Source organism: Eucyclogobius newberryi, unplaced genomic scaffold, assembly GCF_026437365.1.
Source record: "Eucyclogobius newberryi isolate DKJ021-1_F unplaced genomic scaffold, fEucNew1.0.hap1 SCAF_4, whole genome shotgun sequence".
Lineage (NCBI taxonomy): Eukaryota > Metazoa > Chordata > Actinopteri > Gobiiformes > Gobiidae > Eucyclogobius > Eucyclogobius newberryi.
This window is the reverse complement of record NW_027316056.1, coordinates 33,421,471-33,440,084: the sequence shown is the minus strand read 5'-3', so window position 1 is coordinate 33,440,084 and position 18,614 is coordinate 33,421,471.

Genomic DNA, 18,614 nt, shown 5'->3' with positions numbered 1-18,614 from the left:
AACCCCCTTCTAACTCCCTAACCCTACCCTCAAACCCCCTTCTAACTCCCTAACCCTACCCTCAAACCCCCTTCTAACTCCCTAACCCTACCCTCTAACTCCCTAACCCTACCCTCAAACCCCCTTCTAACTCCCTAACCCTACCCTCTAACTCCCTAACCCTACCCTCAAACCCCCGTCTAACTCCCTAACCCTACCCTCTAACTCCCTAACCCTACCCTCAAACCCCCTTCTAACTCCCTAACCCTACCCTCTAACTCCCTAACCCTACCCTCAAACCCCCTTCTAACTCCCTAACCCTACCCTCAAACCCCCTTCTAACCCTCTAACCCGTCTGACCCTTCTAACTCTCTAACATAATAATTCAAATGCCAATGAGCAGAATCCTATTTGAGTAGAGTCAAATCCTAACGACATAGACTAATAATTCTATCATTAGATCATTTCATCTGCTGATAACACTTTATAATTGGCCTTAATAAAGCAGAAGAAAGTGAATGTATGTGTTTTCATTACGTGTTTCATTCATCCTGTTTACTGAGATCTCATGTTGTCAGAGATCTCATGTGCTTTTCCAAAGTCCATGAATCATCCGCAGACTCACTTTATGCCTTCAAATCACGTTCATCACAACCGCGCGCTCACATTAGCATGTCGAGGAAAGCTCATTTGCATTCATCTCCCCATGCTAGGTCCCACTGCGGCCACTAGTTGGAGTGCTAACACAATTCTGCGCGAGGGAACTCCCGACTGTACGGACGTTATTTGAAATTCTAAAACATGAGAAGCCAAAACAAACATTCTCAAGAGCCTTCTTTAAAGGTCAATAACAATACAAATATAATAATAATATGTGTCTTTGTTTTATTCAGGCTAATTTAAACTGTAACCAATTAAGTTTCCTCCACGCCAATACGAAGCAGTTTAGAGAAGATTTGAACAGAAAATCTGTAACCGCTTTTTGACTTTGTCCATTTGACTGACGGTAAATTCATTTTGAAGGAGGAACTGTAGCTGCGCGGCTCAGATTCCTCTCACAAACATGCTAACACTTACTGTGCGTTTACTGGATTAAAGGATTAATGCCATCTCACTCTCACACGTGCATTTATGCGTCAACGCTATAAATAAAACGGTTTAATTCAGTCCAACATTGTTAACGCGGATTGTGGGAGAGAATTGCCCAGGAAGATTGAATGGCTTTGTTTAGTATATTAAAGGTGTGTGGAAGAGTCTGGAGTCCAGGGCAGAGCTGCTTACAAAGTTATAAATGATATTAATACTGCATTGGACCATCAGGAAGAATGTGCTGCTGTTTTTGTTGATTTGTCAAAGGCTTCAGGATTCAAGGATTCAGTAGATCACTGTATTCTCTTGGATCGTCTGTTAATGGGTTCAATACAAATTCTAAGATAACTTTCAATCTGAATGTTCTTACCTTAATAAAAGGTGTCCCTCAAGGCTCCGTCCTTGGATCACTGTTATTTACAATCCATATAAAACACAGTAGCACTTGTATGTAGATGATGTGACTCTGTTTGCTAGAGCGCCCCTTGCTGCACAAGTCATTCAACATATTCACTCCATCCAACAAAACTGTGTTAATTTAAAATGAGTAATGAATTAAAATAAAACAAAATGTATGCTTCTCCAAACGACACTCTAGTGACCCAAAAAACAGATCTATTCTTACGCTTGATGGTAATAAGAGTGAACAAGTACTCTATTACAAATACTTGGGCATCTGGATCGATGATAAACTCTCCTTCAACAAACATGAGCTGACGAATCATCTTAGAGCCAGATTGTCATTCTTTTTTAGAAATAAAATGAGTTTTCCTCTTAATTATAGAAAACAGTTGATCCAGACTACGTTTTAAAATTATATCATTATATTATGCATTCAGCTCTAAAGTTCAGCTCTAAGGTTCAGCTCTGAGGTTCAGCTCTAAAGTTCAGCTCTAAGGTTCAGCTCTGAGGTTCAGCTCTAAGGTTCAGCTCTGAGGTTCAGCTCTGAGGTTCAGCTCTGAGTTTCAGCTCTGAGGTTCAGCTCTAAGGTTCAGCTCTAAGGTTCGGCTCTGAGGTTCAGCTCTAAGGTTCAGCTCTAAGGTTCGGCTCTGAGGTTCAGCTCTAAGGTTCAGCTCTGAGGTTCAGCTCTAAGGTTCAGCTCTAAGGTTCAGCTCTGATGTTTAGCTCTAAGTTCAGCTCTAAGTTCAGCTCTAAGGTTCAGCTCTGAGGTTCAGCTCTAAGGTTCAGCTCTAAGGTTCAGCTCTGAGGTTCAGCTCTAAGGTTCAGCTCTAAGGTTCAGCTCTGAGGTTCAGCTCTGAGGTTCAGCTCTAAGGTTCAGCTCTGAGGTTCAGCTCTGAGGTTCAGCTCTGAGGTTCAGCTCTAAGGTTCAGCTCTGAGGTTCAGCTCTGATGTTCAGCTCTAAGTTCAGCTCTAAGGTTCAGCTCTGAGGTTCAGCTCTGCGGTTCAGCTCTGAGGTTCAGCTCTGAGGTTCAGCTCTAAGGTTCAGCTCTAAGGTTCGGCTCTGAGGTTCAGCTCTAAGGTTCAGCTCTAAGGTTCGGCTCTGAGGTTCAGCTCTAAGGTTCAGCTCTAAGGTTCGGCTCTGAGGTTCAGCTCTAAGGTTCAGCTCTGATGTTTAGCTCTAAGTTCAGCTCTAAGTTCAGCTCTAAGGTTCAGCTCTGAGGTTCAGCTCTAAGGTTCAGCTCTAAGGTTCAGCTCTAAGGTTCAGCTCTAAGGTTCAGCTCTGAGGTTCAGCTCTAAGGTTCAGCTCTAAGGTTCAGCTCTGAGGTTCAGCTCTGAGGTTCAGCTCTAAGGTTCAGCTCTGAGGTTCAGCTCTGAGGTTCAGCTCTGAGGTTCAGCTCTAAGGTTCAGCTCTGAGGTTCAGCTCTGATGTTCAGCTCTAAGTTCAGCTCTAAGGTTCAGCTCTGAGGTTCAGCTCTGAGGTTCAGCTCTGATGTTCAGCTCTAAGTTCAGCTCTAAGGTTCAGCTCTGAGGTTCAGCTCTGAGGTTCAGCTCTGAGGTTCAGCTCTAAGGTTCAGCTCTAAGGTTCAGCTTTAAGGTTCAGCTCTGAGGTTCAGCTCTGAGGTTCAGCTCTGAGGTTCAGCTCTGAGGTTCAGCTCTGAGGTTCAGCTCTGAGGTTCAGCTCTAAGGTTCAGCTTTAAGGTTCAGCTCTGAGGTTCAGCTCTGAGGTTCAGCTCTGATGTTCAGCTCTAAGTTCAGCTCTAAGGTTCAGCTCTAAGGTTCAGCTCTGAGGTTCAGCTCTGAGGTTCAGCTCTGAGGTTCAGCTCTAAGGTTCAGCTCTAAGGTTCAGCTCTGAGGTTCAGCTCTGAGGTTCAGCTCTGAGGTTCAGCTCTAAGGTTCAGCTCTAAGGTTCATTACAGGAGTATACTCTAAAGTAGAATGTGATCCTTGGATGTGAAGAGAATAGTTCTGTCTTTTGTTTGTGTCTAAGTCTCTTTTTGACATTTTGCTCGATGATTTATCTCGTTTATTGCATCAGGTCAAGTATTCACTGTTAGAGGTCTCAGGACGTTTGTATTTTACAATCCCATCGTGTCAGCAAAGACTTTAAACAACTTTGCTTCTGTGGAACAAAACAAAGATACTTCTTAAATTAATTCATTTTATGCCTTTTGATGATTGTAAAGCTCTGGTCATGGACGACCCACAACACCAATGCAATGTATCTCATATTGTGTAGATGTGCTTTTATGTATTGGTTAATTTATTGAATGTTTTAGTGTGTATCCTGTGTTTGTTTGTTGTTTATTTTTTTGTGGAGCCATGAAAACGAGAACTTTTCTCATTGGGTTTTCCATGTATAAATAAATAAAATGAATGAATATGATTATGTTTAGCTATATTATCCCTTGGGCGAGCTGCCAACATCTTTCTGAGTCACGCCGACATGTCCAGTCTACGCTTTTTTTAAATGTATTTTTTTTAGTGGCTTCTCCAGATTTCCACTCGCTTGCACTATTTTTAGTTAAAAATGTTACTACATTTCCAATTTTCACCTTTCAGAAAAAAAAGGAGCATATTTTCCTTGCTCTTCAGTTTGGTTATTTATTTTTACAAATGTGATTGTTTTGCTTTTCTCAACTGGTTCTGAAGTTGCTCGTGACAATCCAAAATGGTAAATTCTGCACGTGTGTGTGTTTCTTTTCCCGAGGCACACGAGTGTTCTGTCGTCACACGAGATGAAAACCAATTGTTAAATTAATTCATATTGGGGAGACAAAGCCTTCTCCCAAACTCTGGAACTCTGCACCGGAACAACCTTCAAAACTGTGTAATGGTTTGTAGTTCTGCTGGATGGTCTGCCACCTACTGATCTCTACACACCAAATCAGAAGGATTATTATTACTAACGTACTTTCCAGACTGTACGTTTTTTAATAGTTTGGGGGTGCGACTTATATTTGATATTATTAACACATTATTATATCATTTTGTTTGTTATTTTCACACTGGCAACCACAAGAGGGCGCTCTAGGCTCTAAGCGATGCAGAAGAAGAATCTGCACTTCCTCTTCCTCTGGAGTTTGTGGAGTTGTTTAGAAGTGACACAGAGGAAGAAGAATTCAGTGGATTTAGTGATTTGGGGTAAAACTGATGCTTTGATAAACTTGTTAGCATGTTCTTTATGCTATAGTTATCTGAAAAACTGTTAATATGTTACGTTAACATACCAGACACTATTTTGTCATATAGTTTTAAACTAAACAAACATAATAAATACCCGGTAACTCAGAAAAAGGAGTTGACATTTGCAAAGTAAAATAAACGACTCAGAGATCAAGTCCAGAAATAACTGTAATTTCATTCCAAAGATGGAAATGTGCTGCTTATAGATGCTTTTCCTGAAATGTTCCACATTATAGCATTAAACTGTTTTAACTTGCCTTGCAATGTGATTCACTGTTTTTATCTTTATTTCTAATCTTAAAAATAAAAGAGAAAAAGGAACCAAACAAGACATTCAAACTATGTTATTACTTTATGTATTTACTTAACGTATTATTGCAGGGGCAGTGCTTATTAATAAACCTTTCTGTGAATATGCCAAAATGATTCAAAAGGCTATTTTTCATCTGCAGTCCCATGACAGTCAGCCTAAAACAGGGAATCAAAAACTAACAAACAATAAAGCTAAAGATTTTACATAGACACTGGAAATATATTCACTATTCACAATCATAGAGTTTTAGACCAACAGACACACAGTACATTAGTTTGAGTCATGTATTGTTTTAATATTATGGGATGTTCTAAAGTGCAGTCTTGCATAGATCCGTCCACATTCCCTCAGGCCAATTAAAATGCCCGGCCGCGCGCTAACACTACATTCCCTGCTAATTACAGAGGCCAGCTGCAGTAGCTCTGTGTTTGCTTACTTTACCCAGGCCTGTGTGATTAGTGCGGACGCCGGCGAAGGTACAGACGGCGAGCGTGAGATATTTATTTGTGTTTGACAGATGAAGGAGCGGTGAGTGGGAAACGGGAGATAAAGACGCATTAAGGACTTAGATTAGAGCCGTGAGCCTTGTTGATTATCCAGAACTGCAGGGGCTCAAAGAAGCAATCCAAACACGCTCCGCACCGGCACGTACGGGTAAAGTTTGGCTGTTTTAAAGGGCAAATCGTGCATCGTTTGTATTCATCTCGACATGTTAATATTCTGACAACTTGTGACAAATGCTGATGTAACATTGTTGAACCCTGTGGCCCGGAGTTTGCGTCTTAACTTTTTTGACCCCCAACACACGCTTACAAGATTACTTATAACACAGGTCAAAGTATGATAATGAGGGAATATCATTCTAAAGCCTCATGAAAGTCAATTTAACACATGTGTCCCTTTTATTTTTCCACGTTAAACCACATCAATCGAACGTACACACATGAGATGTGATTTATTTCATATACGATGATGGATACTTCTTGTGCCGGCTTGGACACATCATCTAACAGACATCTAAAAAACTGTGTAGAATGATATACTGTATTCTTTGCTGCCAGAACAGCATATTTGTTACCACCGCATACAATCTGTCATGCCGATGGAAGCAAAACTTTGTTTAGACCTGGGGTCACCAGCCGAGGGCTGCTTCAAGAGCATCGAGCAGCTGGAGGGCTACTGCCCAATTATAAATGGGCCTCCAATGACATAATGACATAAACTAAATTATATAAGATATTATTTGATAAATGTGCAAGTGTGTATTTATCATGTATTATTGAATTTAAAACTCGAATCTTAGTTCCATTTAAAACCAGTGAGTTATAGAAGAAAACAGCAGTTTAAAAGAATATTAGGAAATCAGAACTAAATTTAGCACCAACTCAACTGAACTAACGTAATCGCCAAAATACATGCAAGAAAATATTCTTCATTGAAATTTCAGAATGTCCTCCTGGACAGCTTCTCCTCCTGTGTTTCTATGTTTCAGTATTTATGTGAGTCCTGATTTAAAAGTTGTTAAATCCTGCGTGAGTTGGACCTGGTTTAGTTCTGGGTTGGTCCTGGTCTGATCGTGGTTCTGTCCTTTTCCTCACACTAATGACCATTATTTGTCTCCATTTTGCTGGTCTTCTCTGAGTGTTTAATTCTGTGCAAAGCTGTTATCATGCTAATGTTGTTAGCTTTACCGTAACAGCAGAACTCGCTCAGGCCTCAGCAGGGGCACTTTTAAACACCAGGGTGGTAAAGGATGGAGGATGGAGGAGGTAAGTGAGCAATACATGTGGCCTACTGCAAAGAGTTTAAAATTAAATCATTCTGTTTTTATGTTTTAAGACAGTAAAATCAGGTACAGTCATTCATTTCTAGTTTGTGACAAGCTTTTTGAAATGAAACTTTCTGAATGATAAAGTCGAGTTAAAGATTTAGTGGTGAGAGGGGAAAAATATACAAAGCGCCCCTTTAATGCCACAAAAGCCAGACAACAAACGCTTTACATTCAGGTTTACTTTATTGGAGTATAGATTGAAGTGAAATGACTTATATTTGCTTCTGAAATGGTCACAATGATTATAATTTTGCAGTTCTTGTGATTACATTGTGATCAAACTAATCGCCATAACGGGTTTACCGAATAATCACGACAAATTAGCTTTTTTCCCCGAGATTATTTGCAGTTCTTCTTCAAGGTAAGACTTCTTCGCAGGCGCCGACCCGAAATGCACAAGCTGAAAAGAAGTCAAGACATCGAGTTTGTCAGGAGCAATTTAGGTGTGAGCTTTGACCCCTGACGCCAAAGACGCCAAAGACGCTCAACGAGACGCGACGGCGACTTGATCTGACCGGAGCGGACTCGCCTTTAAACACGCCGCGGACAACACTGTGACACCTTTGTCGCCGCTGTCAGAAGCAAGGACGCAAAAATGCTTACCGCATCTGGAAAAAAAGTCGTATTTACCAAGGTAAGTTTGTCCAATACTGCTGGGCCCTGGAAGTTCACATTAAAGGGTATACGGAGGTTATTTTGCCTGGAAGAGACGGGATCGCCAAAAAACACATTAGCAAAGGTGTCATCCGTGGCACAACAGCCGTGTCGGAAGTTTAATTCTGAAATGGATCGGGACGCAACCCCTTAATGCAATATTTAATAGAGTGAAAAGTCTTGTAGCGAATGACCTAATAGGGCTGTTTCAGGTTTGAGGACGATGTTGTTGCGCTTGAAGGAAAAGGAAATTGTGTTTGCTGCTCGACTATATTTATTAAAACATAGAAATATACACTACAAGCAGGGATGTCACGATATCAGATGTTAGTGTTACGATTATTCACAATTACTGAGACCAAACGACAGATAAATGTTTAATTTTCTTTCATTCTCATCGTCTGACGTGTCACTGTTCCTCAAGCTTGTGACCGGATTTACGAAATGCAACTTTTTGAATGACGAAATACAGTTAAATGTGACAGAAAACTGCACATATAAACATCCATCCATCCATCCATTTTCTGCCGCTTTATCCGGGGCCGGGTCGCGGGGGCAGCAGTCTGAGCAGGGACTCACAGACTTCCTCTCCCCAGACACTTCCTCTAACTCCTCCGGGGGGATCCCGAGGCGTTCCCAGGCCAGCCGAGAGACGTAGTCTCTCCAGCGTGTCCTGGGTCTTCCCCGGGGCCTCTTCCCGGTGGAACATGCCTGAAACACCTCCCGAGGGAGGCGCCCAGGAGGCATCCGGAACAGATGCCCGAGCCACCTCAGCTGGCTCCTCTCCACGTGGAGGAGCAGTGGCTCTACTCCGAGCTCCCCCCGTGTGGCCGAGCTCCTCACCTTATCTCTAAGGGAGCGCCCAGCCACACGGCGGAGGAAACTCATTTCGACCGCTTGTATCCGCGATCTTGTTCTTTCGGTCACTACCCAAAGCTCATGACCATAGGTGAGGGTAGGAACGTAGACCGACCGGTAAATAGAGAGCTTTGCCTTTCGGCTCAGCTCCCTCTTCACCACAACAGTCCGATGCAGCGACTGCATCACTGCAGCCGCTGCACCGATCCGCCTGTCGATCTCACGCTCCATCCTTCCCTCACTCGTGACCTCACATATAAACAGTTTTTTACATTTAGGTCTATTTTTTTGGACGATGCATTGAACTGCAAATACTTTTTTTTTTAATAGTTTTGTCCGGGATGCGACTTATACTTTACTTATATTTATACTAATATACTTATATTCCGGAGCGACTTATATGTGATATTATTTGTTATTTTCACACTTGCAACTGCATTTCATACTCCAGTGCGACTTATATATGTTTTTTTCTTCTCTATTATGCATTTTTGGGCTGGTGCGACTTATACTAATACGGTAATTTTGCTTCTTAAACTGTTACGATTATTATTTGTTGTTATTATTACATTGTGATCTGAATTATCCCGATTATTGCTTCATAACCTTGACATCCCTCACTACAACAAATGTATAAAAAGAAACAAATAACTACAATACAATCATTTTTTTGTTATATCGTAAGCAAGTGGTATAAATATGACCAAAATGAAGTTCCCGGACAATACTTTACTTCAGCCTTCACAGTACACAGGCCTTATTAAAGATGACATTTTGACCTTGAGTAGGCTGTAGTCAATATTTTGGTTTGACTTTACAGCAATGGTCCATTTCATTGTTCGATTAAAATGGCCCACGGATTAAGCCAAACTTTAGCCAGGAAATACACGGACATTGGAGTGGACAGTCCAAACCTACAGTATACGACATTCTTATAACGTTTGCTAGAAAGCCACAACTCACACATTTCGTTAGCGCCGTGATCAGATCCTATAGGTGCAAATGGCGAACACCTACGATAAAGGTTACGGCTTATTCCTCGCCACGCTAAGAAACGGCGTCCAATTATGGCCTCAAAAACAACAGCAACAACAACAGCAACAGCAACAGCGCTTTCACTGATAGTCAACTCCCTGATGATGACCGCAACGCGTCCGCACGGTCAGCGTGGCTAATCACCGTGACTGCGCCGGTCCGTGCTGTAAGCTTGCCCTGACGCCGGGGGAGGGGAGGAGAGGTCAGGGAGTTGGTCAGCGAGTTGGTCAGGGAGTTGGCCTCACAGTGTCGTTAAAGCATAATATGGCGTGTACTGTGACTGGGGTCTGTGCACTTGTGACTTCATCCAATTAAACTAACGCTGAGGAGCTGCTAAATGAGACAGAATATCTTAACGGTCGACTTGTTTTGTCCTGACGGGAAGTTAAACTAAAGTCCTTCGCTGCCAACAGCAACCACAGTTGAGTTGTCATAATGCCGTTGCCGTGGAAATGAAATTGAAGGCACTACACAAAAGTTATGCACTAGGCTTTGGGTTACTCTGCAAGCTTAAGGCTCATGATGAAAGGATCAAATGTTGCTTGATTTGTACAGTTTTGTGTTAATATAGACAATACTTTTTATTTCTTTTATGTATTATTATTCTTTATTTCAATTGTGTGTTATTTACGTTAACATAAATTATACAATCACAATCGAAAAGGAGCAGATACTTATTGAAGCATTGGTGCAATTATTATTTATTTTTTACTATTATTAATGATGTTAAGTTGTATTGTCTTTCCAGTAAAATATGAACATAAATAAATAATAATAAACCTGTGTGGTTATTGTGATGATAATGCTTTGATTGCAATAAATAAAAGTAATTCATTGAATTTGATGGAAAGGAGAAAACCTTGGAGAAAATTTTGAGAAAATGTCACTTGTCTGGCCCTGAACAGCGGGTCACGGACCCTTATTTTTTTGTCATTTATGTATTTTTTTGTATTTTTTATGACAAGAAATTCTTTAACCAGCAAAACAAGTATATTTCGTCTATATGCACAACACTAGACCTCACCGGTCTAACGAGAATGTCCCGAATACATCAACTGGACTCTTAATGATAAATGGTTTTATATGCACCAGTAAAAATATGGCCGCCAAAGGTCAAGGGAAGTGCGTTATCACTGAAGAGCCGTCGCGCCGGGCACATAAACAGCTCCCAAGGGCCACACAAACATTTGCAAAGTCATTTGTCATCCCGCTCTCATTTATAACACTTGTGTTTGCACGAAAATGTTACACGCACGACTTTCTCCATTTCAAGTCTGTGATCTATGAAAAAACAATTGGATCAAAACATCTGAACGTTTAGAGCTGAGGCAGAAGGGAATTTGTGTTCGAGAGAGAGAGAAAGAGAAAGTCTGTGGAGTTTGTGGAGTTTGAGTTTTGTCTGTACGAACACTTTTAGTTTCCTGAATGAGGTACCGTATTTTCCAGACTATAAGTCGCACCTTTTTTCATAGTTTGGTAATACTGATGCTTTGGTAAACTTGTTAGCATGTTCTTTATGCTATAGTTATCTGAATAACTGTTAATATGTTACGTTAACATACCAGACACTTACCACAGTTCTGTCTGTGCGTCATGTAGCTGAAGGTGTTAGCGTTAGCATACGTACACCTATTCACCATGTTCTCTAATCTGTTATTATTTTAAACTGCATTTCAAGATGGAATGTCTGTTCTTGGTCTTGGATTTGATCAAATACATTTCCCCCAAAAATGCGACTTATACTCCAGTGCGACTTATATACGTTTTTTCTTCTCTCTTATGCATTTTTTGGCTGGTGCGACTAATACTCCGGAAAATGCAGTAGTTTTTTGTCTCTGGACATTTAACCACAAACAAAGAGAAAACCCTTTTTTGTTGTATTTTTGGTTTTGAATCAGCTCCTGTCCATGTTAAAGAGGACAACACAGTCTCTTTGAAACAGCTTTTGGTCAGACGTATCTGCAAATGGCAGCGCTTCAGTCCTGGACCCTCTGAATTCTCTCCGTCACCGCTGTACTTCCCTCCCCTTGTCCATGTATCACTGTGGCGTGCGAGTGAGTGATTGTTCGTAGGAGGAGGGTCACTTATTAAACTTGTAATGTGCCATTTAAATGTATTCACACGTTACCCCTGAGTTTATCATCCTGGAGGAACAAATTATACTGAAAAAAGACGAATATCGACATTGAGAATTGCCGCCTTTCCGCCTCCGTGCTACACTTGACAAGTGTTGGAGCGCGTCGCCGTTGCACTTCTGTTTGTGTAATTAGTATATTTATGTCCCCGGGAGGCTTGATTCTGCCGCTACACTCACAAAACACAAAAGGTCTGATAATCCGCTAATTCTGCGCTGGTGTTTGCCATCGCTGCAGGCGGCGGGGCCATGAAAACAACCGGCAGCCCAGGGTACTTTGACGAGCAAGATAATTGAAACTGGTGAATACGTGAGGCCTGAATAGAGCATACTTCTGGTGTACACATGTTCCCCTACAGTTTTTACAGCCATCATCGGTGTAAAGCGAGATGTGCTGTCACAGTGACTTTGAGGCTCCTCTCACGGGACCCATAAACCACAATATAGAACAGTAAAGAAACGTGGCTTTAGGTTTACAAGTTTTCCACAAGGTTTTTTCCATTTTATTAGATGATATATTCACTTTCACCCAAGATAAAGCTCTCTGGAGAATTAATAAAACATAACGTTGGGGTGACTGTGACATTACTAAGCCTTTGCATTTGACCCGAAGGCAAATTGCATTTACAGTGTCCCTGGGTGTGTCTGGGTACGTTAGAATGTATTCTTTGCAACATTTGACTAATTATTTGCAACATGTCACAAATTTCAATGACATTTATTTGTTTGTTTGCTTTATAAATCAGTGAATTATCAGTGTCATTTGTTTCGTTTCCTGGTAGAGGAAAGGGGCAGAAAATGTAATGTTGTTTACTAGCCTAGTAATGTATGTTGTTATGTATTATGCTGTTAAGTATTTTTTAGAGAATATTGTAGTCTTGCTTTGTTTTCTTTAGGTGACAAACACATACTTGGTTTTTGATGATATTATAAGGTGGAAAGTGAATCAGATTGTCCAGAGTTTGGCCATTTATGGTGCAATCCATGCGATCTAAACTCTTTGAAAGCACAATCTTCACCAATGTTTATTCTGAGTAGTTTTAAAGGTGTATTGTTATGTCCGGATTCATATAAGGATAAACTCCAAAAGCTAAAGTTCAGGCTTGTTGAGGGTGTCTACACGATCCGAAGGTTAGCGGTTTGAATCCTGCTCTTGACACCCTCGGTTGAGTGTTGCAATCGCTGCCTCGGGTGAATACTCTTGTTGTGTTGTTATGTCTGGTGTGTGAGTGGTGCTTTGAAGGTCGAAATGCCCTATATAAAAGTGACCATTTAGCTTCTTTTTACCTCGTTGTTTCCTTTTCACAATCCGTCCTATAGGAAAAGGGCGTGACACTCATTATTCAGAGCTTTAAAATGACACAGGCTTAAAATGTATTGTAGAAAAAACTCTGGACTCTGTTTTTAGAAATTCACTAGCAAGGACCACGAAGCTACGATGCAAAGTGTTTATTGGCGAACAAGAAACATGAACAACACAAATGTACAGAAATGTATGCCGTTTTGGGGCTTCTGGCGATGAGGGCTGTAGGCTCCCGGGCCTCAATACCCCAATTTAGGTCCTAGATGGAGGTATCAAGGCCTCCTAGATTCTAGGAGATACATTAGAATAATAAGAAGAAGAGGTGAGAGGGAGGGGCACTAAGTCACGAACGCTGATGTGTGTGACCTGGATGTTTCAATGGTGTAGCTGCAGGAAGGGTGTGAAAGGGGCGTGATCCTGCTCCCGAACTTAAGATAACAAACTTATCGTCATAACAAAACATTTCGACTCTAATCCAAGAGTTATTCTCAACCTGCGAATCGAGTCTAGGAAGTTGTATACCCTACTCTGTGCAAGCACTGCCCTGCAATTCGGTTTAAAGAAGGATTCTCTTTTTTAACAAAGACTGCCACAAATCACAAGTTTGAAGACAGTGAGGTGAAGATTTGAAGCAGGGGGAAAAGATGGTTTGAAAGTTTGAAAGAGGAGTTAAGGAGGCAGGCTCTGTCGCAGTGTGTCGCTGCCTGTGATCGAGTGAAGCCCCTGCGTCTTGTGGATGCAGCGGAAAAACATTTGACACAGCCAGAACACATTTCCCCTTCATGATGGATGTCTGATACATTGATACATTAGCCTCTGAACCTATCTCTACTTCGAACTAAACGGCTCGTAGTTCTTCAACAAACTGCACAGCTTCTTTTTTCAATTTTCTTGACTTATCAAGTGACACTGCAGCTTCCAATTTAAGGTATTTTTTTTATAAATTATTTCAAGACCAAGATGCAAAATAGGGAAAAGCAGATTTCCCCCACTCTGTAAGGCACAGAGGCACGTTGAAGAAGCAGTTGGAAGTAGGAGTGAAACCAGTAGCTAGGAGATTACTGACGCACTACAGAAGTTGCCCAGAATAGCATTGAAATTTAACAGATACCAATGTCGTTTGCTAGTAATCAGTAGCACGTTGCTCCAAACACTGCATATAGTGTCACGTACTTCCTCAGTGCTTTACCTGTTCGACACAACACGGCGCTCGTGAGAACCGCTGCGTGGAGCTGAGCTAAGTGGTGCCGACTTATTCAGCGCATGCAGTCGGGGGGCGAGCGTTTATTTCCATCGCTACTTTCCATGATGTCGACATTGCTGTGAGCGGCCGTGAAGACGCGGAGTTCTGCTCCCGTGTGGCTTATTGAATTAACCCAGCGTCGTGTTACTAGCACGCGACTGTACCGGGTCGAGAAGGTAGAGTATAAAACCGACAAGTGCACAACGCTCTAAGTGTTAAAGAGAGGGCAAAGTAACGATTGTAATAAAAGTTTGGACTTATACTGATTGTAAAAAAGCTTGCAAAAGTCTAAGTCGTTAATTCTCTACACTTGGTGGTACGACTATCTGCCCTGGTGGCTGAATGACAGAATTGTGGCATAACATGGAATTAATCTTGTCTAACCAACGTTAATCACGGGCAACGTGTCTTGCCTCTTGACAGAATGACCGCTCAAAACCCATGACGATGATGATGCCCATAAACGATTCGAGGAGCCTTTGTTGTCCTTGTGGGGATATTTGCCTTGTGGGGATATTTGCCCTCTGCATTTTTCACCTAGTGCCACTGGGGCGACCTATCAGGGGCACTGGTCGCCCTGGGACCCACCTCCAGATCTCAAGCTCGTCTTGGCCAGGACTTCAGTCGCTGGAGGATTTAACCTTTTGTGCATGTTTTCTGGGCGGATGGGAGTGCCGGTTAAAGATCTGTGCAATACTTAACATAAAATATCGACAATTTTGAAAAAATATGAACTTGCTTGGGTTATTTTCAGCAAGCTCAGTCGAGGAAGTGGCGGTCCAGGTTCCTGCAAGCGAGAGAGCAAAGCAGTTCCCCCCCTGACTGCACTGTAGGCCGGGTTTTTGGTGCAGGCCAATCTGCAGCTGAGTTCTGATAGGCCACAAAACAACATGAGTGAGACTGGGCAGGAGTTCACGCCTTGTTTCTCAAGCTGCGACGGACACAAGCTTCTTCAGGTAATTCAAGTACATACTTTTCACAATTTGGTATTGGATTATATCTGACTTTGGACCCTTTTTGATTTTAGTGGATGCTTTCTTTTTCTGGGTCCATTTCTGTTTTAGCCAGCTGGTTTAGAACAGGTTAAGCCTTTGTTTAGCTAAATAGTTGTTTTAGAGTTAAGCTGTATATCTTTGATGGTCCTCACAACAACTTTACGATCATTTCTAATTAGAGGCTAAACTTCTCTCCAGAACACTTTTGGAATTGGATAAGTACAGCACATTATTGTAACTAAAACTGTGTCACTTCAGTTTGTGGATTCTCCTTGTGGACAGTAGATACAGCAATAAAGGCTCCCACTAGAATCTGAAAGTGATATTCACGTTACTACGCAAAGGTATCCACTGATCTCTGTAGAAGACAAGCAGAACACACTCTGTTGTTCATTCCTGGAATTCCTGAGCGTGTACAGTGAATGTCCCTGTCACTTCATCTTCTTAGTGACTGTCGCGGTGCCGTCTCCGAGCTGTCAATCAAACTCGGATGATCACATGAGGGATTGATCCCAACTGACGCAGCAGCCAAGGAAGACGCCAGTGGCTTTTGGGACCGGGAAGTATCCATCCTGTCGGCGTACGCATTTACCCGTGCCCCTGGTGGTATGCAAAGGTCGTTCTACGTCTACAGCTAATGAAATCAATGTCTAAAACTATAGTAACGTGGAAAAGGATGGACTCTAATGCAGCAAAAGAATAAGCAAGAAATTATGGTCTCCAAAACGACAGCCACTGGGCTGAATGGCAAGCCAAAAAAAGCTTGGGGATTTTATAGCAGAAACCGTTTCTGGTGGAAGATCTACCACTTACCCGTCTCCATGAAGATGTAACTGCTCTGTTTGGAATGTTACACAGCATGGCATTAATTCTATCCGTCTTGCATTTACTCAGTGTGCAGTGTTTTTCTGACCATGCTAGTTTGATGAATCTTGGTTAGAAAATATTTTGTTCTTTTAATTTAGTTTATTAACCTTTATTTAACCAGGTAAGAACCCATTGAGATCGAAACTTCTTTTTCCATGGTGACTTTCTCGTGGCTCAGAAAATCTTCTTTGCTGTTTTAAGTCCATGAATCATCGCCAGACTCGTTCTGCCAACAAATCATAATCATTTCAACCGCTTCATCAGCAAGTCGGGAAGCTAGTTTGCAATGTTTATTTTAAATGTGTGTAATTCCATCTGCAGCCAGTAGATTGCAGAAAATCTCAGTCCTGTGGGAAACGGCCCAGGTACACGGACACTACAAGTATTTATGTTTTTTTATGAAAATACATTGTTTTTAGTTCTAAAATATGAGCTACCAAACTAGAGTCACTCAAGAGCATGTTTAATTTAATAACAATACCAAAAAGTCCTTACCGTACCATATCACTGACACTGTATTCATCTTATGCAGGATAAATTATCTTAAAATAGGGTACAACAGAAAAAAAAAAGTTTTTTTTTTGAGTGTAGGAAACCACTTAGGTTAAATAAAATGTAAATATTTCAAATGTCTTAGCCTTTAAGCTACTTGTCTTTAACATACATTTTAAAAATAGCGCTGTCTGCAAACAATGAATAATAGAGGAACATATTTAAGAGCATACATGCATGTTTTAACGACCCAGCTCTAATGCATGTGCTCATACAACTGTGGTTTAGAAGATTAGTTTAGAGCGTCTTATGGCTAAGAGGGCTATAAGTCATGACACGCGTTAAATAGATCTTTACTAAGTGGATATTTTTTTAATAGAACATGCATTGTATCTATATAAAAAAATGGATAGCATGCAGCTACACCAGTTCACCATTGTAGACTTGACTCCATTCAGTAGTGGTGGGTGATACCACAATGTTTTATATCAATACAGTGAGTACTTTGGGGTTTCGATACTGTTACTCGATACTGGTCTAACTTTATTTTTGAAGGTGTTTCAATAAATATATGAAAAACTGTTTCAAATAGGCTCTAAAGGACAAACTGAACACCTGATACAGATGGATCAGTCCAATCTGCTGCGGCATGAGTGTGACACAAAGACTGGACAAAAAGACCATAAATGAATGCTTTGACATGTAATTTACACATTTAATAAGTGTTGATATTTTTTGAGAGAGCGATACTCCCATTCCTGAATTTCAGTGACCAACCTTGAACTTGAACTTTTGACTAAATGAGACACTTTATGCACTTTTGTATGTGTCACACTTTTTACACCACATGATTTATTTCTTTTACCCTCAGCTCAGATTGTTTTTACCTTCCTGCAATCGATACACATGGACTGGAACCATGCCTGACATCAACTCTGCAGCTGCATTGACAATGATTTCGTGCTATTTTTCAAGGTGCCTGCATCTTGTGATCACCTCCTGGGGTCTTTGGCCCCTCGGCACGGGTCGCCATTCATATCCACGCTTGGGAGGGTGTAAAAATAGCCTTGTGCAGCGTCAAATGTAAAGTAAGGACAACTTTGAATAGGTCGCCCCTTCAGAGCTACAAATGTCACGACCACCCTCTAAACCACGCCTGCCATTTTTATATACATACACACTGGACTATCCAAAAGATGTCCTGAACTTTGGACCTCCACAGTCTCCAGTGACTGAGGCTCTGGTGTTAGGCCTGAGAGGCAGACCAGACAACAGTGAGAATATCATAGCATGCAGATATAGCATTTACCTTAATATCCAACGCGCCCTGATAGAAAATACAAATAGCAACAGTTTTCTAAATGTTCATGCACAGATCTTCCTGCAGGTCGGTGGTCCATGGGAGGATGGCCCCGGTCGTAAGATCTCAGGTGGACTGTTGTGGTGAAGAAGGAGCTGAGTCGAAAGACAATGCTCTCGATTTACTGGTCAATCTACGTTCCTGCCCTCACCTATGGTCATGATCTTTGGGTAATGACCGAAAGGACAAGATCGTAGATACAAGCGGTCGAAATGAGTTTCCTCCATCGGGTGGCTGGACGCTCCCTTAGAGATAGGGTGAGGAGCTGATGAGCTCGGAGTAGAGCTGCTGCTGTTGTCCCAATGTCCATCAGATGAAATAGTGCATTAAAAATTTCCCGCAATGTTTCTTGAAAAGGTTTCCGGGGCTGGTCACTAGATCGGTCAAAATAAACTATGCTGTCGGAAAAACAGCAGTGAATGAAAGCAGACAGAAGCAATGTTTTAGTCGTTGCTATGAATGAACCACATTTAAATAAAACGTTAAGGTGCCAATGGTAGTCGGACCTTGGATTTAGCTGTTGAGAAGTTAGTTTCCCATCTCAGGTACAAAGCTGAAATTTTGTTTGGATAATTGTCGTGTGGTCCATGATTAATGTTAGTCTGTAAATATGTTCATGTCAGATGGATTTGATCAAGATTTTTGCCCGTGGCGAGGATAAAGTCATGAGTGTTGCTCTGTAAATCAGAGCACTACAAAGTCTGCTATAAAGGGCAGGACTATAAGGTGACAGCTGTCCCTGCTTTGATAACTTCCAGCAAATACAATGAACTGGAGAGAATATATGTGAGCGATAACGTCCCCCCTAGAACTAGAAACCTTCCCCAGTCCTTTTGTATCTGAGACATAAATTTTGTGTACCACCATAAGAGATAG